The following is a 25,010-nucleotide window of genomic DNA, read 5'->3' as shown; positions in this document are numbered from 1 at the left end:
AAGTGGCATATCGTATCGCTTTACCGCCGATGCTTGCAAACTTGCATGATGTATTTCATGTGTCTCAGTTGAGGAAATACATTTCAGATCTGTCCCATGTGATCCAAGTAGATGATGTGCAAGTGAAAGACAACTTAACGGTTGAGACTTTACCTGTGAGGATTGAAGACCGAAGACTAAAGCAATTGTGTGGCAAGGAAATAGCTTTGGTCATAGTAGCTTGGGGAGGACCTGCTGAAGGAAACGTTACCTGGGAGCTAGAGAGTCAGATGAAGGATTCTTATCCAGAACTCTTTACCTGAGGTATGTTTTCGAGGACGAAAACTCTTTTAGTGGGGGAGAGTTGTAACACCCGTATAATTTTAATATTAATTTAATTGGAATATTGAATTAATAATTAGAATTATTAAGGATTTTGTGAAAATAATAGAAAAATAATGGTTTATGGCAATTGGGCCATGTGAGGGAATAGTAAAAGAAAGGGGTGTGATATAGTAATCCTTTTACTAATTTTATTATTATTTTCATAAAACAATTGGATTTAGTAAGAAAGAAAGAACGTGCAAGAACAGAGGTTTGGGAACACGAAGAACGTGAAGGAGAACTGTAGAGGGAGAGACCAAGGATCAAGATCTCTTGTCTAAGGTAAGGGGGGACTCTCCATTTAACCTCTATTATCGTATTATGGGTAATAATATAGATTGGTAGTATTGTTAGATCAATGGATTCCATATTCTGCTGTTGTGTTCATCTTTGGAGTGGAATTTTGATTGTTAATCCCTATTAACTGAATAGATTTAGGTTATGATGGGTAGAATTGATTGTAGAATTATAAACTGTGATTGTTGGGTGAATTATGTGATGTTAGAATGTGAAATTTCTGATTCTTATACCCAAATCGCAGGCTGTACAGATGAATTCGCGAGGAAGACGAATGGGTAAGTTGCAGGTTTTGGTAAACTGCTGCCCATTTGCGTATGATACGTGTATGGTACGCGTATGGAGGGGGTGATACGCGTATGATACGCTCCCCAAGTATGCATCAGGTTGCACCTTCTGCTCATACGCGTATGGTACGCGTATGGAGTCTGGCAGATACGCGTATGGCAGGCTAGTACGCGTATGCCTGTGTTTTGTGTGGAAAAATGGATCTACTCATACGCGTATGGCGTGTGCTGAGTGGATTTTGGCCCCTGTTGGTACGCGTATGGTACACGTATGGTCAGTAGACATGCAGATTTTACTGTTTTGTGATTTTTGAAAGTTTAATGGCATGTAACTTTCGAACTGACAAATCTGTATGATTTACTGTTATATGATTTATTGAATGATGCAATTGTATATATATGAACATACTTGTTAATGATGATGATGAATGACGATGAACGAGTATAGATGATGCTACTTATAGTATGATGATGATGGTATGTTATATATATGTTTGCATGCATTCATAGTCATTTGATGAGGGCTGAATCCTAATGATGAGAGGATTCAGTGAAGGGCAAGGTTCCCACTGTGTGGAATCTGTGCTGGCAAGGCCGTATCTGGATGATGATGATAGATCGGTCGGTGGGTTTTTCCCATTGATGATGTTGGTACTACATGCATAGTGTCAGTTTCATACATATGCATAATTTTATAACATGATTAATATATGTTACATGATGACTTGATGTTTGTGGATGTGTGACGATGATGTGTCTGAATATGAAACGATTGGGTGAATGATATAACTATGATATATTGTTATTTATGATGCAATAACATTGGTTAACTGTGATGAGACTCACCCTTACTTGTTGTCATTTTCAGATTGAGGATAGCGGCGCGACTTGGTGAGGATTAGCTCATAAGTCGGTTTTAGTTATTGTGTCGGTGTCATGCTCTGATAGATGTAACACTGGGAACGCGATGTTTTGGGTTTTCGATTATAACTCTATTTATTTATTTTGTTTTGAAGTCTGATACATTAATGATGTAATGTTTACTTGATGATTTAATTCTGTTGTGTAAACATGATTTTTATCTAATGAGTTATAATTTAGATGTTTTCAGTAAACGCATGACATATGCCAAACGTGTGTATTCTTTTATTTATGAATTGTGGCACCTCTTTACATGTTACTCTGATTAATAATTGTTTAATTGTCGCGGGGTATTAGAGGGGTGTTACATGGATCATTCGCCCAGTCTGAATCACTGTAAGCTCTAATGGACAACAATTGATTTTGACTAGCAGGTGATAATTTGAGACCATAAGTGGCAGTACCACTGAGATATCTGAGAATTCTTTTCACAACAGACCAGTGGCTATCAAGAGGGTTAGCCATGAATTGACAAGCTTTATTTACACAGTATGCTATGTCAGGTCTTGTTAATGTAATGTACTGTAAGGCTCCTACAACTGACCTGTATAAGATTGGATCTTACATTGTATCTGTGCCATACTTACTGAGCTTGCAATGACTGAACATGGGGGCTGCAACTCCATTTGACATTTCCATGTTGACTTTGCCTAGCAAATATCTGATGTATTTAGTTTGTGTAAGTATGAGAGATCCATCAGGTTGGTATTTGACTTCAACTCCAAGAAAATACTCAGGCTTCCCAAGCTTCTTGAGTGCAAATTGATCATGGAGCTTGGAAATTAGCTTGTGAATCAGAGTTGAAGAAGCACCTGTAATCAATATGCCATCTACATATACTAGAGCATATAAGGTAATACCCTGATGATTATATATGAATAGAGAGTGATCACACCAACTGGCTTTGAAACCAAAGTGAAACAATGTCTTGTGAAGCTTCTCATACCATGACCTGGGTGCCTGTTTCAACCCATATAAGGCCTTTTTCAGTTTGCAGACAAGGGATTTGTCCTCACTTTCAAAGCCAGGGGGTTGTACCATGTACGCCTCCTCTTCCAGATTTCCATTTAGAAAGGCATTGTTAATGTCTATTTGTTGGATGTCCTAGTTGTGAGTCAGGGCCAGGGTTAGCAAGACTTTTATGGTAGCAGGCTTAACAACAGGTGAGAAAGTTTCATGGTAGTCAAATCCATATTGTCGATTGAATCCCTTTGCCACCAACCATGCTTTATATTTGTTGAGTGTGCCATCAGAGTTTTCTTTTATTCTAAATACCCACTTGCAGCCTATGGCTTTTCTGTGGGAAGGAAGAGAGGTAAGAGACCAAGTGTGGTTAGAGAGAAGGGCATTATATTCAAGTTTCATGGCTTCAAACCAGTGTGATTGTGCTAAAGCCTGTTTTAATGTGGTGGGCTCAGTGTGAGCTAAGAATACCTTAGGCTTTAGATGACCTATTTTTCCTCTAGTTACCATGGGGTGTGTATTTTTGACAAGGGAATTTTTAGGAATGGTGTTGTGAATAGATGGTGAAAGTGAAGTTTCTGAGGAAGGAGAAATGATAAGGCTGGATGTAGACTCAGGTACACAGTCTGCACCATGGTTACTTTGTATTGTTGTGTTGTTATTTGGGGAACTTATTGGATTATTGAGAGATACATTGGGTATTTCCAACCTATGATCTACAGGTTCAGAAAAAGACTGATGGGTAGACTCAGGTAATGACTGAGGACTGACAGTGACTTGTCTATAAGGATTGTTGGGTTGGAAAATAGATGACTCAGGTTGTACAGTGGAATTTGGCTGGTGTTGTACATTAGAAGGACTTTGTCCTGTAGTGTGTTTAGGGTGTAGTACAACAGGTACAGGTAGGGATTTGTAGTTTTCAATGGTGCCAACTTTTGCGTTGGTTCCAGTGACATCAGAGAGTGGAAATTTATATTCACTGAACACTACATCCTTGGATATGTATATTTTCCCTTCCTTGCTTAAACATTTGTGACCTTTGTGGTGAGGAGATATACCTAAGTATGTGCACTCAGAGCTTCTAAGTTGAAGCTTATTTTTGTTGTAAGGTCTGAGATGGGGAAAGCAAGAGCACCCAAATACTCTAAGACTTTGATAGTCAGGTAATTTGTTGAATAAGGCCTGATAGGGAGAACTGAATTGAGGGAAAGTAGATGTAGGTAGTCTATTAAGGAGATAGACAGCTGAAGGGAAACCATGGTCCCAAAATTTAACAGGCATATTAGCATGAGCAAGCAGGGTTAGACCCATGAGCAAGCAGGGCTATACCTAGGTCACTCAAATACTTTGTGAAGGGTGTGAATTCCCCTCCAAAATCAGACTGCACAGCTTTAAGTGTGGTGTTAAATTGTGTCTGAACATATGCAAGGAATTGTTTAAAGATTTCTAAGGTTTCAGACTTCTGTTTTAAGAAATACAGCCAAGTGTATTTGGTATATGTATCAACAATGGCCAGATAGTAGAAATAGCCATGACTAGAGGGATTGGGTGATGGACCCCATAGATCAACATGAATTAGCTCAAAAGGAGTAGTATAAGATGTTTGAGATAAGTGAGCATGTAACCTATGTGATTTACCAATGGTACATGAATTACAAAAATCAAAGTAATCTTTATTTGAAAGAGAAATATTACAAAGTTTCAATACAGATTTAAGGGAAGCAACATTTGTGTGACCTAGTGTACTATGCCAAAGAGTAAACTTATTTGAGGAAGTACTTGGATTTTCAGTAGTTTTAGCTTTAGAAGACATATTGACAGTATTTGCAGCAGGTTGAGAGGAGGACTCCACTGGCAGAGTTGAAAAACAATACAGCCCACTAGTATCCAGGAATCCTTCTAAAAGAACCTCCTTAGATACCTGAGATTTGACAAAGCACTTGTTAGAGTGAAATTCAAAAAAGACATTGTTATCTTTGGCAAACTTAGATACAAATATGATATTTCTAGTAATGCTAGGTACATGAAGAAGATGGTTCAAGGACAAAGTAGTTTTAGGGACTATAAAGGATTTAATATTAGCTGACCCTATTGATTGAATTCTTAGACCTTGGCCATTGCCTATAAGAACTGTATTGGAACCTGTGTAATTTTGTGTGTGCTGAAGATATGATTTATTATGAGTAAGATGGTGAGATGCACCTGAATCAGCAAACCATGCTCGGGATTCCAGGTTTGATGGAATATGAAGATCTTCCTGATGAGCCAAGAGTGTTGAGGCTTGTGTAGAGTTGAGTTCTTGCTTCTTATGTTCTTCTTTAGGTTGAGTAGCTGAGTTAGTCATTTGGTTCTTTGATGAGGTTGGCTCAAAATTCTCATCAAATCGATGCCAACACTCCATAACTGAGTGGCCATATTTGCCACAGAGTTGGCAAGTTGGTTAATTCCCTGTGGTGTAGTTTCCTTGTGTTCTACCTCTGCCACGACCTCTTCCCCTGAAGCTGCTTCTGCCTCTCTGAGGTTGATAGCCACCTCTGGTGGTTTTGCCATTGTTGCAGTCTTCAGACTGGGCCAGATTCACTGAGGAACTGACTAAAGATAGTTCTTGACGATATTTGTCAAGTTGGGCTTCTTGAACAAACAATAAAGCTTCAATTTCATACAGAGTGGGAGGTTCGATTTTACCATAGACCATCATGATGAAGGGGTTGTATTCCTATGGAAGCCCTTACAAGATAGCATCAATTTGATCTCTTTCAGAGATTGGTTCTCCCACTACAAGAAGAGCATCAGAGATTGCACGAATTCGAAGCACAAATTCAGATATTGAGAGATTCGCTTTCTTTGTTACCTTTAACTCAGCTCTGAGTTGATGAACCCTAGCTCTCATCACCGCTGTGAAATATTTGTGAATTTGATTCCAGATTTGGTAAGAATGCTTGCAAGAAAGGACTATGGGAAGCACTGATTCAGAAATTGTGGAAAGAAGCCAAAATAACAATGCTTGATCTTGAACAATCCAAGATTCATATTCCTCTGACCGAACACTGGCTAAGCGATCTTCTTTAGTCTTGAACATTGGAGGAATTTGAGGATTCACAACGAATCGATGAAGTTTGTGTGCAAGGATGATACCTTCTACTTGTTGATTCCATAGAAGAAAGTTCTTCTCCTGGAGCTTGATTAATAACTTGGGTCCAAACGCTGTGTGATTGGAAGCATTTTCAAACGGTGATGATTGCGAACCCGTGAAGTGGCACGGTGATTTTGAGTTTTCCTGTGACGCAGCCATTGCAGACGCTTCTTTGAAGCTGATTCAGGGTTTATGAAACAGAAAATGTATCGAGAGAGATGAACTATAGAACGAAATTCAGAGTGGCTAAGAGGTGATATGCAGAAGGTGGAGTGGATCTTCAGGCGATTGATACCATACTAGATGTAAATCAGTGCTATGCACTTTTGGTTATCCATTCATTAAGGTGTAAACATTTTCTGTTGCAAGTAATTAAGCAAGAGTACACTATATATACTACACTTTCTATTCACACTATACAATAATGAAATACAGCATTGCTAGTAAACTAAGCTAAGGCCCATGGATTTTAGTAAGCCCAATACGATACAGCCCAATATACACTAATAATAATATTCCAAGTTCTTAAGAACATCTCATATTTTATATCCTAAGTGTTTCTCAATATCTTTAATCTTAATGTATGAATCACATAAATACAAGATATGTTTAAAATATTTTCTCAATCTCATTAGATACCTTCAAATGTCATCCAATTCTTAGCCTTCATTCCTAATGATTCATTATTTTTTCTCTCTTAATTTCTCTCACCTAAGTGTTTCTCAATATCTTTAATCTTAATGTATGAATCACATAAACACAAGATGTTTAAAATATTTTCTCAATCTCATTAGATACCTTCAAATGTCATCCAATTCTTAGCCTTCAATCCTAATGATTCATTATTTTTTTCTCTCTTAATTTCTCTCACTAGGATTTCACCACTTTTTCCCTCATACTCCTAAAATGGATGAAAATGCCTTTTATATGTTTTAGGAGAGGCACAAGGCATCTCCCTGAAACACACTGCATTTCTTAATAAATGCAAGAATGCTTTGTGTTTCCCTAGGGCTCAATGTGTTTCCTCAAGGCACAATGTGTTTGCGTGAAATCTCAAATTGGTTTTTAAAGCAAACTCCACAATTCTTCACCTTTACTTTAAAATCAATGATGGTGGCAATATAATCTGAAGTTTCTCGACCCTCTAGGACTTTTTTATTATCCTTATCTCATTTATTATCGTTTATCATTTCTCGCTTTTGTAATTGAATCATCTCTAATTCAGATCTTTGTAAATATCTTAGAATTAAATGCAATGCTTTATAAATAGTATTTTGCATTAAATCGTGTTATTGTATTCATAAATCAATTTGTTTGTTTTTTAGTGTGAGCAATACAATTTAAGTTACTTAATTGAGTTTTTGGATCAAGAACCATATGTTAGATTGGTTTAATTTATGACATCATTGGAATCTCAAAACATCTTAAAAACTACCAAAATTTAGATTTTAGACGAGTGGTTCGAATCACCTATCTTGTGAATCGAATCAAATGAACGAGAGAGAATAAATGAAGTATGTGACTCAAATCATATGTTGTACATGTCTCTAATCATGGAATCCTGTGAGTCGAATCACATGTTACTCATGACTCGAATCATGAGATGCTGAAACTCCATGATTTTTCATATGCCTTCTTTGTGTCGAACCACATTTTCATGACTCGAATCATGCATTTTTCATTACTACAAATAATACTTTTTGTGACAAAATTTTCACCTCAGACAACAAATAACCGATGTGTAAACCATAGGCGCACCTTATTTTATTTTATTTTTAAAAAAACTACTACCTATTCCGTCGGTTGAACTGAAAACCAAGGTAAAAAGTTTTGATCAACCACCTCTTTAGTTTTATTTTTTATGACCTATTACCTCAATTATTTGACAACCGAGGGGAAAAGTAGGTTTTGATAAATTCCCTCTTCGAATCTCATCAATTGCATTTTAACAAATTTTATTTTTTAAAATTTTTTTAAGACCTATTATCTCGGTTATTTTGGAAACTAAGGGGAAAGGTAAGTTTTGCTAAACCTCTCTTCGAATATCAGCAATTGCATTTTAGAAAGTTTTAATTTTTAATTTTATTTTATATTACCTCGGTTATTTTGGAAACTGAGGGGAAAGGTAAGTTTTGCTACACCCCCACTTCGAATATAAGCAATTGCATTTTAGAAATTTTTAATTTTATTTTTTATTAACTCGATTATTTTGGAAACAAAGGGAAAAGCATCACCTTTTAATTAAGTAACGAATCGTTGTCATCCATTTATAACGTAACGGTTAAATACATTGAAAAATCATCAATCCACGTGAAAAATTATTGAACCACGTGAAACCCTCCCCAACCAATTAGAATGGGAATGCCATAACGATCCATCTTGGATGCAAAATCCTGATATGTAAACTTAAAGTAATGGAAAAAAAAGACAATGAAAGTAGTTGCATGAAGTACAACACCATCTCTAGGATGAACTTCAAGAGAAAGAAAATGTTTCAAGGTTGGTTCCTTAATGTAATCTCTTCTCTTATTGCTTGTTAAAAATGTAAAATGTTAGTCCAAAAAGTATGTATGTAACTTAGTAATGTTAGTTGTTATTTTTGTGTCAAGTAAAATGTTTAATATTATTGTTGTTGAGATTTAATATTTAAAAATTCTACTAATTTTTTTGTTATTGTTTTTGTTGAGATTTATGTTAAACGATTCTATTGATTTTGTTTTTTGTTGTTGTTGAAATTTAATGTTTAAAGATTCTATTAATTTTGTTGTTGTCGTCGTTGATGATGAGGAGGAAGAAGATTCAGAATTTGACAAAAAAATTAGATGTTTTGTAAAATAAAAAAGGGTTAAAATAAAAAATAACAGTATATTTCCCTTCAGGTATTGTTAAAAAATGAGGCGAAAAGTGGCACGCTGTTTTTAGTTTTGAAAATCCAAAAAATGCAGTTGGTGGGGATAAAACTCATGACCACTGCCACTTTTTCCCTCGGTTATTCAAAAATCGATGGGTAAGTGGCATATTTTTTGGTCGCCCTTTGTTTCCTCTCTTGGGTAATCGAGGTTATATCCTCTTTGCGTCCGAGGTAAAATGAGGGTATTTATAGCACTATTTCATTGACTCCAATCACGAGTCAAATCATAGAAATGGGCTTCTCATATGTTTTAGACCTTGATTCAAATTACTTTTCCACTTGAGTCAAATCTGAATTTTGCTAATGACTCGAATTAAGCATAATTTTTCACTCATTTTGTGCATGATCTCAAGCACCTATATAAATTGTTTTTCCTATCTCCCTCACCATAATAACATAGAATGATTATTATGATGATAATCATAATTTTGATATCCTTTCTAAAAGCTTAGAAACTAACTTTCAAAGAATACCTTTTCACATCTATCTTTTACATCTGAACTCATCCTCAACCTCTAGAAAGCTTAACATCAGTTTCTTCTCGATTCTTAGGTTGTTGTAGAACAGAGGCTTGACAAAATTATTAATTCTGGAATAGTTAATTGGAGATCAGGCGGGTCTTTCAAGATCGACAAAGCAAACGCTATATACAAAAAGAAAGGATTAAGATAAGAAGACTGGTTATTTTTAGGAGTATCTTGTATCAAGTTGTTGTATAATTTCTATAAAAAATTCTCATTTTATTTTATATTGGAAGATAACAAATTTTCAATGGGAAACTTTTGAAGAATGGATTAAGCTCATGTGAAGAAGATTGAGCTAAACCACTATAAATATGATGTGTTATTCTTCTTACCTCCCTCTCTTTAATATTTTGTATAGTTTTGAATGATTAGGTTTGCATTTCTTTCATAGAATAACATGTTGTTAGGATTTTATCTACTTATAATAATTTCATGATTAAAGTTTAATTCTATAATAGATCTGATCATTTGAATAATATCTCTTACGATTATTGTTGTATGAACTTTAGTTGCTAGCTTAATCATTCGATTAATCAGATTCAATTTGAGTTGTGCATGCAAATTGAATTATGATAATTGTTGAGTTGCTTGTTTAAGCAACGCCCTTTTTATCAGTTGTTATGATTACTGATAATCTGAGTTACTTGTAATACCCATTTAATTGTATGTTTTATAAAACCTCCTCTATCTATAGCTTTCGTTTGTAATTTTCTCCTATGATATCAACAATTGGCCTCAAAGCATATAATTTTCGCATCTTTTTACAAAACATTGATTTTATAGAGGAAATGTTTTGGAAAATGGTATTAGAGGAACAATCTATTCAACCTCCCTTCTATACCATTAGATCCCCACATCTTCCACCAATAATTGGTATCAGAGCTGGTCTTTTGATCATGTCTAAGTGATTCAAAAATTTAAGGATATGGGGTAGAACGATCAGAATGATGTGTTCAAGAGAGCTCCCATTTTCAAATACTGGAATATATATGATTGAATAGATGTTATGATGCTTACCTGATATTAGTTGATTAAATGAATTTGAGTTATGTGATAGTTTATATAATCATCAGTTAGAATTTCAAAGTGACTTTATCTAACCAGGATTGAGCTGACAAAGTATTAAGGTCTGTGTGCAAGAATGGCCACCTAGCCATATGACTTGAGACTTTAAATATTTTAATTCTGTTTGAAAAGATAATTTATCACGAAGCTTAAAGCATCTGAATCTAATAGGTAAAAAAGGAAATAGGAAAGGAATTTCCAAAAAAAAGTAGAAGCATCTCCTTGAGGACCAACTCATTGAAGATAGTTTCTATGAAGATGTCTGTGTGTTCGTTAATTGTTCAACAAGCATATGAGAAGACTAAAATTAATAGGTTTTTGAGTGAGCCAAATCACTGTTAAATGTTGAAGATTTATTCAATTTTGTTGACACATAATTTCAAGCAACAAAGTAATAAATCATTGTTGGACGGGAAGACACAAGCCAAGATAATCATAACATATACCATTTCACTTCATTTTATATCTTGTTGAGGAGTGTCTGAGAATTTCTCTCCATACATGCAAAGGAAGACATATCAAGTTGTATTTTGTTTTGATCGCATTGTGTTTTTCTTATATTTTTATACACTAACCATTACTTATGCAGCAAGTTAAAGCCTAGATCATCAAATTGGTATATTGTTTCCACTCTCCTTCACCTTATATTAGTGTACCTTTAATTGTTTGCTAATATTTGTTTGATGTACTTTGTGTATGTAGTATATGTTTTCCATGAGTACATGATATATCTCATTCATATAAGCATTAGATTCATTTGTGCATTGTATTGTTATTTGGATCATTTCATCAATCTAATTTTATGCCTGTTCATCTACATCTTGTCATTCATTGACATTGAAGTTTTTTCTTTAAAATATCTTACATCAAACACTTCATAAATTTCTTTCATTGAGTTATTGGTATTCTTATGTGCATAGAACTCTTCATTCACCCATGCATCATTAAACATGTTTTTCATCTGACATTAACCCTTTCTAGCATATTCACTAAAATACTTTGGAATTTAAAAATCTCAATTACCATTTTTGCAATTTCATAAGTTCTATTTTTCATGCATTTAAATTTTTAAGATTTTTACTTCATGATTTGAATCACAGGACATCATGATTCGAATCACCCTTGATTTTCCTCGAAAAGCTACTATTTCATTTGATTTGAATCACACCACCATCTTATTCTAATCACAATTGGCTTCTCATGAAAATTAAGTACAAGATTCAAATCTCAGGTATACCTGATTCGAATTATATATTTTAATTTGAATTTTAGTGTGTGTCTCTTCAATTTTCATTCAAGCATTTCATTTCATCATTAAACCTATTTTTTTCAAAAAATCTCATTTTTTTCATTCATATCATTTCATTGTGTTACATTATCATATCATATTATTTTCATTTTGATCCTTCATTATTTATTTTCATCTGCATCATATTCTTCATCTTGTTTTTGCAATTTTGACTCCATACTTTTGCATTTAAAATATATTTAAGAGCATCCTTTGATTATGTGCATGTTGTTTTGTTGTTATGTTCATGCATTATTTATACTCTCGAATCAAATGAACAAGAGGGAATTCATGAAGTATGTGACTGAAATCATAGATTGTACATGACTCGATTCATTACTCGAATCATGAGGTGATGAAACTCCGTGATTTTTTCCCTATCTTCTTTGAGTTGAATCACATTGTTCATGACTTGAATTATGCAATTTTCCTTGATTCGAATCATAGAAAATAGTTTACAAATTGACTTAGATCTTGATTAAAATTACTTTTCCAGTTAACTAAAATCATACTTTTGCTTACGACTCGAATCAAGCATCATTTTTCACTGATTTTATGCATAATCTCAAGTACCCATATGAATCATTTTTCCTCTTATCCCTCACCATAATAACATAAAATGATTATTGTGATAATAATCATAAAATTGAAATCCTTTCTAAAAACTTAAAAACTTACTTTCAAAGAAAACATTTTCACATTTATCTATTGCGCTTGAACTCATCATCAACCTCTAGTAAGATTAACATTAGTTGCTTCTCAATTCTTAGATAAAGTGAGATCTATCATATATGAGGCTCATTCTTTATTAATGCTTGTGAAATTCTTAAGTTGTAGGTCAAGATTCAGATTGTATGGTGTTGCTGGAGTTTGGAAATCCAACAAGAAAAATAAGAAGTCTTTTCTCCAAGTTACTTTGCTAGAGTTGTGTGGAAGCCTATAGATGAAGTCAGAGTTTCCATGTTGTTTGGGAAGATCAATATTCAAGGGACCTATAGGATCGAGTAAAGTTTTTTGCAGAATGGAGGCTTGACAAAATTATTGATTTTGAAAGATTTAAGTTGAAATCAGGTGTATATTGCAAGATCGGAGAATCAGAATCCGTATACAACAAGAGAGGGTCAAGATAAGAATACTAGCTATTTTTAGGAGTATCTTGTATCACGTGGGTGTACAATTTCTGTAATTGTCAGATTATTTCGTACTGGAAGGTAACAAATTTTCAATGGGAAACCATTAAGAAGTGGAATAAGCTCATGTGAGGACGATTGAGTTAAACCATTATAAATATGGTGTACTCTTCTTCCCCCTTCTCTATCTCTCTCTCTCCCCCCCTCTCTCTCTGACATACACATACATACATTCTCTTTCTATCTTTATTTTTCTATATAGTTTTGCATGATAAAGTTTTCATTACGTCATAGAAAAACATGTTATGATTTATCTGCTTATAGCGATTCATGATTAAAGTGTAGGTCTGTGATAGATCTAGTCATTTGAATATTCTCTCTTGTGATTATTATTTTATGGAATATGTCATACCCCAAAATTTGCCCATACCATTTCTCTTATTCAAATTCAAAGTCAAGACATATGGCTCAAAGACACCCCTCCTAAACAAGGTTCAAGGAATTAGGGTTTTGTTTCTCTCCAAGAAAAATCAACTTCTGATACCTCAAGTGGACTTCATGGTCTCTCACATGCTTCGAAGGATCCTCATGCCAAGTTTCAAGCTCTGATTCAAAAGATTGCTCACTCAATGGCCCAAACAATCAATAATCGACTGGTTGACCTAAAATTCAAACTATGGTCAAACCACAGTCAAAACTTCTGATTTTTGGTCAACATCCTCATTATGAAGTACCATTCACCATTTGATTAAGGATTGATCATGGTTCATCAAGAAAAGATCAGAAATCAACAAATTCAAAAGTTTCTAAATTAGGGTTTTCATGGGAGAAAGTCAACTGAACTTTGACCAGCCATAACTCTTACATGGAACATCAAAAATTTTCCATCCAAAGCTCAATTTGAAGGAAATTGAATTCTTTACAATTTTTTCTCTCTCATGCAAGACCAAAAATGCTTCATTTGAGAGATATGAGCCAAAACATTACAGGTCCTTCTAAAGGATCACAAAAAAGTCATTTTTTCTCAAAGCTCATAACATGAACATGGTAGACTCAATTGAGATGAAACCAAAAGGAGCATTTAGAGGACTCTTTAAGATTTCTAAAAAGTCTCAGAATACATCCATACCATAAAAATTGAGAGAGTTATGATTGGTGCAAGTTGGACCAAATTTGTGAAGAGACATGAAACCCTAAGTGAGGAAATTTTAATTTCTAAGTAATGGGCCTATATTGTTGAGTCATGAACGTGATAAGGATCTCATGAAAGGCCCATAAACACATTTATCTTTATTTTATGATTTTAATTTCTTTTATTTTGAATTTATTCATTTAAATTCAAATAAAATTATAATTAAATGATAAAAGATTGTGAGATTAATTTTCAAGTCAATCTAAAAATCTCCTTGGGACCCATAGAACAATCTCATGCAACTTCATGATTTTTATTTCATTAAATTTTGAATTTTATTCATTTAAATTCAAAATTAAATCAAATAAGATCATGATTCAATTGTCAAAAATTGTGTGATTGATTTTAATATCAAAATTAATTCACAAAGCTAAGAGTACACGTGAGAAAAGAGCATGGAAATATAATTGGCCATATTTGGAAATATTATATGCAAAACAACCAAATCTCTTCCAAATTCTTCTCTTGCCAATCAAGCCATGTTTTAACCCTAATTTCACCTACTATATATTCCCTAACCTTGCAGCCTCTCAGGAGGAAGAATCCTTGCCTCCAAAACAGTCCGAGATTCCAAAAACTTCACCAAAACTAGGATATGGTAAAAAGGACATTCCAGTCACTTTGAGAGCCAACAAATTCTCCCATTCAACTCCTGAGAGTGTATAAGGTAAATACAGGTAGCCCTGGAACCTTGATCACGCATGGGATACACACATCATGAATAACAACTTTGTTCATATTTTAAATTTTGTATTTTACATGCTATTGCGTCATAATAGAATTGGATACTTTTAACGTGTTTCTGAGGCCATTTAGAACAGGTTTGGACGGTCACACAAGTGGTTGAAGGCACTGTTTCGTAAATGCCATTGTTAGGGCATACAAGTTCATGCTTTTCGTTTACGCACTTCTAGGCGTTTTCAAGGGAAACGAGCATCACCAATGAATTCAGGGCATAATTCTACGTAGGACTGGGTCTTTTTTCTTCGTTTACCATAGTTTTTTTTTGCAGGTTTCCTGATCCCAGGATTAACTACGAAATTCGTTTCAGAGATCGTAGCAAAATCGAGGGTAAACCGTAGCTAATAATTTGCAGCGTGAGGAAGAAGATGATGCTGATGGTTGCCCACCACGTTACGCCTTCCAATTCTTCAGTCAACTTTTCAGTTTCTCTCCCCGCGCGCTATTGGTTTGCTCGTATACACAGTGGGCCCAGACTGATTGTTTTGTTGAATTGACTATTCATTACAAGTTCATTATTTTATTATTTGTGTTAATTCTTTAACAACTAATAAACTTGGTACAGATGGTGAGCCATGCGCGTTGGGAAGCAAGAGGACCTGGGCTCGATCCCCGTGTCTTGCAGATTTATTTTACCACTTATTTGTTTTCATTACTCAGAGATCCTGTGCTTGCATCTTCTGCGCGCTCATGATGTACCCTCGCGTGTTAACCACTGGATCTCCACAGGGGCAGATCTCAAGGACCCAGCAGGAAGTCCCTATGGTGCTCCTCAGAAGCACACCACACCTGATCACCAGCTAAGTTCCCCTATTTTTTATTATTATTTATTTATTTATTTATTTTCTAATTACAAATACTTATATTTTATTTTCTTGATTCCCTTTTTTATTATGATTATTATTATTTTATATTTTCATTTACTATAATAAATTAGTTTTTATAGTAAAATTATAATTAATTCCTTTTTAATCGGGAACTCGATTCTTCCAAATTTATCAATAATTGTTTTTTTTAAACGATAAAAATTATTATTTTGTGTATACTTTTAATTAACTAGTTAATGGAAAATTAATAATTAAATTTTTTTGTTAACCTTGATTCATTTATAAACCCTAGAATCCTCAGGTAGGTATTATCCACTAACGCATTTTTAAGCCTTATAAGCCTTTTTGGTCACAATAAGTTTTCTTAAATAACCCTTTAGGGTTTGTAAACTGTTTAGGGGTTTGTAATCAATTAGGGTTTAAATCAGTTAATGCACTCACATTTTTCTCCCTTGTGCCCAATTTTTCAGGATTAATCAGGACTCTTCCGCCACGCGCCATATCAATCTAAAAGCTAAGTTTCTAATCCTTTTTCTATTTAAATATCATTTTAATGTTTTTTTATTATTTTGCCTTTTGCCCAAAATGGGATTACTTCAAATAGTCAATTAATCATTCATACACTCACCCCTATTATTTTCCGTTTAATTCTCGGATGTTCAGAGTCAATCAAGGGTTTGAGGGAGGTCAAGGCATTCTAGATATGCAAATTAATTATTGCCCTCTCTTTTTCTACTTTTATTTTTCTGTCACCCTATAAGGGTTTTATTTTAGTAGATTAGGTTTTATTTTTCCCCATCCCCGCAGGTGTTTATTGTAATAGCGTAGGATATTTAAACTGCTTTACTTTTCTGCTGTGGTTAGTAATCCTAGGGAGTGCAAGCCTGCTAACTAACTTAGATCACTAATTATAAGATAAATATCATCGAAGTTAACCACATGATTGTGCCACACACACACCTTTAGGATAATCCCTCTTGTTGCCTTATAATGTTGCCTTAATTGTTGCCTGTTGCCTCCACGTGTACTAAATAGTCAAGTCCCTCGATTCCGAGGATACCTAAAGCAAATTTGCCTGAAGAGACTGAAAATCATCTAGTCCCTCGATGTTGCCTCGGAAAAATAAGATGATTGTCCTATTGCTAAGGTATCCTCGCATGATGCCTAAAAAGATTAATGACTATTCTATCCTTCCCTTAGACTACCTGCCCTCTTTATGGCAAGGGACAGTCTTATGGCGAACGATACTCTCGATGACCCTTTTTACTTCCAATTGAAAGACTTCCTGCCCTCTCATGGTATGGATAGACCCTTTCGCCCGAAAAGCTAAAAGAACAAATTCCAAAAATTAGGGTAGTTGCTACTAATTGCTTGCTCTAAATTCAAAATCTTTTTCCCACTCTTTTCAAATAAAATTTAAAAAGACTACGCTTATTTACAAGCTAAAGTTCTTATTCAAACTTTTTCTCAATCTTTTCAAACAATTCAAATGAACAAGTGAGCTAAGCAATTAAGAGCCCATGGAAAACCATGGATGCAACGGGTGCCTTACACCTTCCCTTTGTATAACTTACCCCCCGAACTCAATCTCTTTCAAAAGGTCTTTTCCTGTTCTTTTAGCCTTTCTTATTGGATAAAATAAAAGTCGGTGGCGACTCTTGCTATCCGCACATTTCAAAAAGTCAGTTCACCGTATTACAGAATTAGCGACTCTGCTGGGGATGCTTTCGAATAAAAGAGGGGTTACCTTAAAGTTTAGGATCACTTAATGTTTGCTTTGCATGCTTTATTTTTCAGGGTTGTTTTGGGAATTAAATGAAGGACGAATCCTGTACCCGGATTCAAGTACACTTAAGATAGGAGTGGCATAGTCATGGCGACCTCTTTCACATATGTGGGAGATGAGTCAATATGAAGTCACACTTGAGTTAGGACTCCATAGCTATATGCACACCTTTCTCAATTGAGGGAGGTCTATGTATGTGCCTGTGGGTGCGCTAGAGCTCGAGGACCTTTAGTTACCTTTGACCCATCATGGCCTTTAGGAACGTAGTGGGGGGACTACTCTTGACAAATGTTGAGAACTAGTCGCTACCCGATGCTACAATTCAGATAGGTTCTCTCTCAAAGTATCATTGCATGGTGCAAATGCATCATGTCCGAGGGTGCTTTAGAAGGGCTGACAATTCTGAATAACTGGTAGAACCCGTTGCTGATATCATCTTTATCCATAGAAGTACCTTTGGGAAGGGTATTCACCTGGTCATACTTCACGCAAGCCTTTAAACTTAAAGACATTTGTGTGACTTGCTTGTGTGCGCTACTAACCCTTCTATTTCCTTGCAGGATTTGCTTGTAGGACATTTCGTCCTTATCACCTTATGCTTTACCTATTGTATTACATTCGCATGACATCATGACATCATAACATCACTAACCCTTTCAAGGATCTTGGAAATTTAGGGCGCACAATTTCAGGTGCCCTTATCAAAGGACTAAATTCTCATCAAGGGGCAAGAGGATTTATTTTCCTCTGGCCGTATGCCTTCCAGTTCAGAGACATCATACCTATCAAGGGGCAAGAGGATTTATTTTCCTCTAACCATGTACCTTCAAATTCAGAGATATCCCGAATCAGAGGCGATGACCCACTCGGTAAGGTGAGCTTGATTCTCAAAGAAGTGCATTTAAAGACAAAGACCAAGATTCTTCAGACGAAGCGGTGACCAGTCATTTCCTAATGTCGCAAACTAAATTTCCTAACGATCCTTGAAAACATTGCATCTACATTCATAAAAATTGCATAACAGGTTTCTGCAATAGGCTTCCCATTCTCTCGTTGTTCATTTCAGCACAAATGGATCTCGAGCAATCAGTCAAAAATTTTCAGGCTCAGAATATCCGGTTCCAAGTTTTGATTCTGAACTTAGCCAAGGGGCAAGACAAATTGAAAAACCTTGTTAATGAAGGATAGAAAAACACTTAGAAAGGGGGGGTTTGAATAAGTGTAGCTTTAAAGCTTGTAAGATAAAAACAATTTGCACAATGATTTTTATCCTGGTTCGTTGTTAACTAAACTACTCCAGTCCACCCCCTTGGAGTGATTTACCTCACCTGAGGATTTAATCCACTAATCACACAAGATTACAATGGTTTTCCACTTAGACAACTTCTAAGTCTTCTAGAGTATACTGATCACAACCTGATCACTCTAGGAACAAACTGCTTAGATACCCTCTAAGACTTTCTAGAGTATTCTGATCAATAACCTGATCACTCTAGTTCTTACAACTTAATGTAAACAAATTCTAAGAGTTACAATGCTTCTTATAAAGCTATTATCACAACTGTGATTTTTTCTTAAGTTTAAGCTTAATCTCACTAATATATTACAACACCAATGTAGTGAGGTTGAAGATGAAGTTTGAGAGCTTTTTGAATTTGACAGCGTTTTTGTATATTTTGCGCAAGTGTTGTATTCAGAATTCGTAACATAGCTTCTCATCAGAACTTCAATATATAGGCGTTTGAGAAGATGACCGTTGGGAGCATTTAATGCTTTGCGTATTCCGTACAGCATTGCATTTAATGTTTCACTCTTTTGTCAACTACCTCGAGCCTTGCTTTCGTTGTGTCTACTGACGTTGCCTTTAATAGCTTTCAACGTTCCTTTTGTCAGTCAGCGTAGCCTGCCAGCTAGTACTTGCTTCTGATCTGATGTTTGTGTAAACAACGTTTGAATATCATCATAGTACAAACAGCTTGGTGCAGAGCATCTTCTTGTCTTCTGACCTTGAAGTGCTTCTGAGCGTGATACCATGAGAACTTCAGTGCTTCTGCTTCTGATCTCAAGTTCTTCTGATGCTTCCATAGACCATGTTCTGATTCTGCTTGACCATCTTCTGATGTCTTGCCAGAACATGTTCTGATGTTGCATGCTGAACCTTCTGAGTCATTGCTTCTTGCGCTGATTTTGTGCATACTCTTTATATAATTCCTGAAATGGAAATTGCATAGTATTAGAGTACCACATTATCTCATACAAAATTCATATACATTGTTATCATCAAAACTAAGAATATTGATCAGAACAAATCTTGTTCTAACAGTTAACCCAGAAGAAAAAGGATCAGCATACGCAGCAAAGTTTACTCCGTTGCACATGCCATTATCTCAAAATTCTGCAACAACTGCTCAATCAGAATTGATAACCCTATTGCCTCCATATTCAGTTCCTGCCAATCCTGCTCTTGGGTACAAGTACAATGCAAGATGTGCTTATCAGTCAAACAGTCCTGGCCATGATACCGAAGATTGTGGACCATTGACGCATAGTATTCAAGACTTAATCGATGACAAGATCACTGATTTCAATTCACCTGAGGAACCTCATATAGCTGATGTTGTGCGCAACCAGAAAGGCCTTAATGAACGCAACCAATTTGTGGGGGCAGTTCTGATCTCTACACCAGCTCAACAAACGCAAGCCAGATGTACCTAAGCGTCAATTCACCAAGATCAATATGTCGCTGGCTCAAGCATTACAACATCTGTTGAAGATCGAATTGAGTATTCTGAGGGACACTCCTAATAATCCTAGCACCTCCGCTACTGGCTATCTACCCAATGCGAGATGCGCATACCATTTCAACAGTCCTGGACATGACGCAAACAATTGCTGGACATTGAAGAATAAGATTCAAGATCTGATCAATGACGGAGAAATCAAATTCAACCCTCCTGAAAACTCCTGGGATGATCACTGCTCCTATGCCTAGTCATGACAAGACTGACTGACGTCTAGACGGACGAACTTTTGGATCATTAGATCTACTTTCATTTGCAAGTTTCTTTTCTGTTTGTTTAGACATTTGACTCATGATAGACATTATCTGTTTTAATAATCATCATCAGTGCATTGCATATGTTTGTCTTGAATAAATTATTTCGCTATCACTCATTTTAAAATTGTGTCTTTACTTTGCATATGTTTTGTGATACTCAACCCCTTTGAGGGAGGATGAAGAAAATGATACCGCGACCTCATACAGTATGCTTTTGAACAGACTATGTTGACGATGTACAGGCATTGTTTCAATTCCTAAACAGTGGAGATATAAGGATGTTAATCCCTCGTCAACCCCTTTGAGCCTAAGGAGTAGAAGTTTTCTTTCTTGCACAATCTAAAACCCTTAATCATAACCCGGGGCAGGGTAGTTACTCAGTTAACTCAATTATCTTAGCTATTGTCTACACGAATAATGATGGATTCCCGCAACCATTAAGTCAGACAGTCAATATCCACCAAAAAGAAAAAGCTGTTAAGTCAAAACCTATGAAGGAGACTTAGCGAAAAATCGAAATATCCCGCTAACTGTACTCAAAATAAACAGTTCAGGAAAAAGTTAGGGGCAACAAAGTCAAAAAGAGGTCATTACAAATCCTCGACAAAAGAAAAAAGAATTACAAAAAGAAGGACGACTGCCTGTCCGAATCAACTTCTGCTGCTTCAACCATCAACAAATGTCAATGTTACGACTTCAAGCTACGCTAAGACTTAAATGCAAAGCTAACTGAGCATAGGATCGAAGAACATCACGAAGATTGGGATGGGTACAAATAAATTTTGAGCCGTTATCCTTTGTTCTTAAACCGTGAACCAAGCCACGTTACAACCCTTGAAAGTCCTAACTGAAGCATGGTTAGTTCGAAAGCATACTGTCACCAAAAAGGTATCCTGACTCCTTAAGGTTTGCTATAAAAGCTGAGTTGATATCTCCTTTTACAAACATCACGTTTTATAAACATCACGCTTTTTACATCTTCTGTTTTAATGCTTTCAAAAAAAATCAAGACAGACATATGCACTGCATCTCATGAATTCATTATTAAACATATTTTGTTACATAATTTCGAATGTTAGCATCAGGAAGAATCTGCACAGGGTAGGACTAATGACTAAAAGTCATCCCGACAGACGAAACTATTTCGGTAACAACATCTCTTATAATTGACTCAGTTGATCAGAAGTCAATGAATACAAGGGGCATGACATACTTTTACCAGTCAATCTGGGGTAATCAAGTCAAGATTCCAAGAATCTTTCAAACGCCAAACAATCAAAGGCGCACATCCTAAGTGGGTTTCAAACTATTTCCCGATCAATATGGGGCAATCAAGTCAAGATTCCAAGAATTTCTCAAAGATGCCAAAACAATCAGGGGCATGCATCTAAGAAGATCTGAAGCTATTTCCCAATCAACATGGGACATTGTCCTAGCCCCATGATTACTAGGGGCATGTCGCCCATAGTGCACATCTCACAAAGTCCTCGCGAGGCGAATCTTTCCAAAGTCCCTGCTAGCAGCGGCAAACTTTGCAAGTCCAGTTCAACATCTTGATCAATACTCAGTGTTGTGTCCTACTCAATATAAGTCCAGGAATAGCAAGAGCTATAAATCACTGGGGGCAATGTTCAAAGCATTCATGCCTTCCCACAAAGCCGGTTTCACAGGAACATATCCCCACAGAATAACCATTGAGAAGATATCTTCAAATGTTCTCGTCCCCAACAAAAACTTAGTTCCTCAACGGAGTTTACATCTTCGACATTGTCGGTTCCCCGACACTTTTTCTCTTCTCTAAACAGGGTTATTCATCTCTCTTATCCCCGGTCAGGGTACATCAAGATCAATCATTCAAATGGCTCTCATCCCCAAGAAGAAATCATAAATCCCCAGCTGATCATCTTCAAAACAAGATCAGACATCAAAATCACAAAGACATATAGATTTATTTTCTCAATCGAGATACTCCAAATAGCATAAATCATGTTCATACATCATGTATCGTAGTAAATTCATACATAACATATATACGCCTCATGGCATATGCATACAATCTCATTCATTTCAAAGGTAAACATTACAATACATGCATCACGACATTGCATAAAATTAATACTGCTTTTTCAGTCTATATAGTGCAGAAATAATCAAGTCAACGATTTAATTCTGAAGCTCATTCAAAACGGAGATTTAGTTCTGACACTTAATTTTGGATATCTTCCAAAGATAGTTCAGAGATAATCAAGACGCAGATTTAATTCTGATACTTAGTTCCGGGTATTCTCCAAAGATAGTTCAGAAATAATCAAGACAGAGATTTAATTTTGATACTTAGTTCCGGGTATTCTCTAGAGATAGTTCATAGATAATCAAGACAATGATTTAATTCTGATACTTAGTATGATCGACCTCCAACAAATACTTCTCAATACAAAGGATCCAGTCTAACGTACGACTCATCCTAGGATGCAACCTGACGTACGGTGTATTCTAATAACTATCAACACAGTGGATCAGGTCTAACGCACGACCAATCCTTCAGCCTAACGCACGACATTCCAGACATCTACGGATGCAAATTGGATTCAGTCTAACGCACGACTCATCCTTCAGCCTAACGCACGACCTTCCAGACATCTACGGATGCAAATTGGATTCAGTCTAACGCACGACTCATCCTTCAGCCTAACGCACGGCCTTCCAGACATCTACGGATGCAAATTGGATTCAGTCTAACGCATGACTCATCCTTCAGCCTAACGCACGGTCTTCCAGACATCTACGAATGCAAATTGGATTCAGTCTAACGCACGACTCATCCTTCAGCCTAACGCACGACTTTCCAGACATCTATCTATGCAAATTGGATCCGGTCTAACGCACGACCCATCCTCTAGTCTAACGTATAACTCATCTAAAGTATATCCTTCGTATACGGTCTAACGTACGATGTATTCTGACTCTCAAGGCCTGGATGACATCTTTAAGCCCATCTCCGACAAAAGTCCCTACTTCAGCTAGGGCAAATTCCTGGGTATTCTAGTGTTCAATCCTCTTCTACCTTCAAATTCCGACAGGCACACATGCCAATATACATCTTCAGATATAATAAAATTTAACAGGGCAGCTGTCATACCCCAAAATTTGCCCATACCATTTCTCTTATTCAAATTCAAAGTCAAGACATATGGCTCAAAGACACCCCTCCTAAACAAGGTTCAAGGAATTAGGGTTTTGTTTCTCTCCAAGAAAAATCAACTTCTGATACCTCAAGTGGACTTCATGGTCTCTCACATGCTTCGAAGGATCCTCATGCCAAGTTTCAAGCTCTGATTCAAAAGATTGCTCACTCAATGGCCCAAACAATCAATAATCGACTGGTTGACCTAAAATTCAAACTATGGTCAAACCACAGTCAAAATTTCTGATTTTTGGTCAACATCCTCATTATGAAGTACCATTCACCATTTGATTAAGGATTGATCATGGTTCATCAAGAAAAGATCAGAAATCAACAATTCAAAAGTTTCTAAATTAGGGTTTTCATAGGAGAAAGTCAACTGAACTTTGACCAGCCATAACTCTTACATGGAACATTAGAAATTTTCCATCCAAAGCTCAATTTGAAGGAAATTGAATTCTTTACAATTTTTTCTCTCTCATGCAAGACCAAAAATGCTTCATTTGAGAGATATGAGCCAAAACATTACAGGTCCTTCTAAAGGATCACAAAAAAGTAATTTTTTCTCAAAGCTCATAACATGAACATGGTAGACTCAATTGAGATGAAACCAAAAGGAGCTTTTAGAGGACTCTTTAAGATTTCTAAAAAGTCTCAGAATACATCCATACCATAAAAATTGAGAGAGTTATGATTGGTGCAAGTTGGACCAAATTTGTGAAGAGACATGAAACCCTAAGTGAGGAAATTTTAATTTCTAAGTAATGGGCCTATATTGTTGAGTCACAAACGTGATAAGGATCTCATGAAAGGCCCATAAACACATTTATCTTTATTTTATGATTTTTATTTCTTTTATTTTGAATTTATTCATTTAAATTCAAATAAAATTATAATTAAATGATAAAAGATTGTGAGATTAATTTTCAAGTCAATCTAAAAATCTCCTTGGGACCCATAGAACAATCTCATGCAACTTCATGATTTTTATTTCATTAAATTTTGAATTTTATTCATTTAAATTCAAAATTAAATCAAATAAGATCATGATTCAATTGTCAAAAATTGTGTGATTGATTTTAATATCCAAATTGATTCACAAAGCTAAGAGTACACGTGAGAAAAGAGCATGGAAATATAATTGGCCATATTTGGAAATATTATATGCAAAAACAATCAAATCTCTTCCAAATTCTTCTCTTACCAATCAAGCCATGTTTTAACCCTAATTTCACCTACTATATATTCCCTAACCTTGCAGCCTCTCAGGAGGACGAATCCTTGCCTCCAAAACAGTCCAAGATTCCAAAAACTTCACCAAAACTAGGATATGGTAAAAA

Source organism: Vicia villosa, unplaced genomic scaffold (genome assembly GCF_029867415.1).
Source record: "Vicia villosa cultivar HV-30 ecotype Madison, WI unplaced genomic scaffold, Vvil1.0 ctg.001850F_1_1, whole genome shotgun sequence".
Taxonomy (NCBI): Eukaryota; Viridiplantae; Streptophyta; class Magnoliopsida; order Fabales; family Fabaceae; genus Vicia; species Vicia villosa.
The sequence above is the reverse complement of the archived record's forward strand: the minus strand, read 5'-3'. Positions refer to the sequence as shown.